Raw genomic sequence first — 1,057 nt, forward strand, 5'->3', positions numbered from 1 at the left:
TGTTACAAGTTCAAGTAAAAGTGTTGAACTTTCTTCTCCTGCCTCCAATTCTTCTGCAATCCAGAATGGTAATTGCAATTAGTTACTTTTTAGAAAGTAACGCAATATTGTAATGCATTAGTACGGAAGCGTATTGCATTCACTTGAGAAAAAAAAATCTACTCTGTTTTTCTGAATTAACGAGTTAATTATCTCAGAATTACTAGATAATTTTTCATAAAAATTTTTTTTATTCTGTTTTCTGAATTAACGAGTTAATTATCTCAGAATTACGAGATAATTTTTCATGAATAAAAAGTTTTTGCTCTGTTTTTCTGAATTAATGACTTAATTATCTCAGAATTATGAGATAATTTTTCATATTTTTTTTATTTTTTATTCTGTTTTTCTGAATTAACGAGTTAATTATCTCAGAATTACGAGATAATTTTTCATGAATAAAAGTTTTTACTCTGTTTTTCTGAATTATTCAGTTAATTATCTCAGAATTCTGAGATAATTAAGTCATTAATTCAGAAAAACAGAGCAATTTTTTTAAATGAAAAATTATCTCAGAATTCTGAGATAATTAAGTCATTAATTCAGAAAAACAGAGCAAATATTTGTATTTAAAGAAAAAATTATCTCATAATTTTGAGATAAGTAAGTCATTAATTCAGAAAAACAGAGCAAAAACTTTTTATTCATGAAAAATTATCTCGTAATTCTGAGATAATTAACTCATTAATTCAGAAAAACAGAGTAGATTTTTTTTCCCTCAAATGAATGCAATACGCTTCCGTACTTTAGCCTACTCTTAAAAGTAACTTTTTCTAACACTGTCTAATAGTTGGTAGAAAAATGTTTAATTCAACACAGTGAATATTTTCTAGTATTCCTACAACATCAAGCTTTCATGCACAGGATAAAAAGGATTTTTATAAATGAAATATATAACTAACTTTATATTTTTTAATATACTTTATATATTATAGAGGGGTCCCTTGCGTGGGTTAGCTCACGGGCATTTATTTTGAAAGTTGGTGCAGCAAGCGGCCATCACGCTGGTGTCGCTATT

The sequence above is a fragment of the Leuciscus leuciscus genome (genome assembly GCF_965113295.1).
Source record: "Leuciscus leuciscus genome assembly, chromosome: 18".
In the NCBI taxonomy this organism is placed as follows: domain Eukaryota; kingdom Metazoa; phylum Chordata; class Actinopteri; order Cypriniformes; family Leuciscidae; genus Leuciscus; species Leuciscus leuciscus.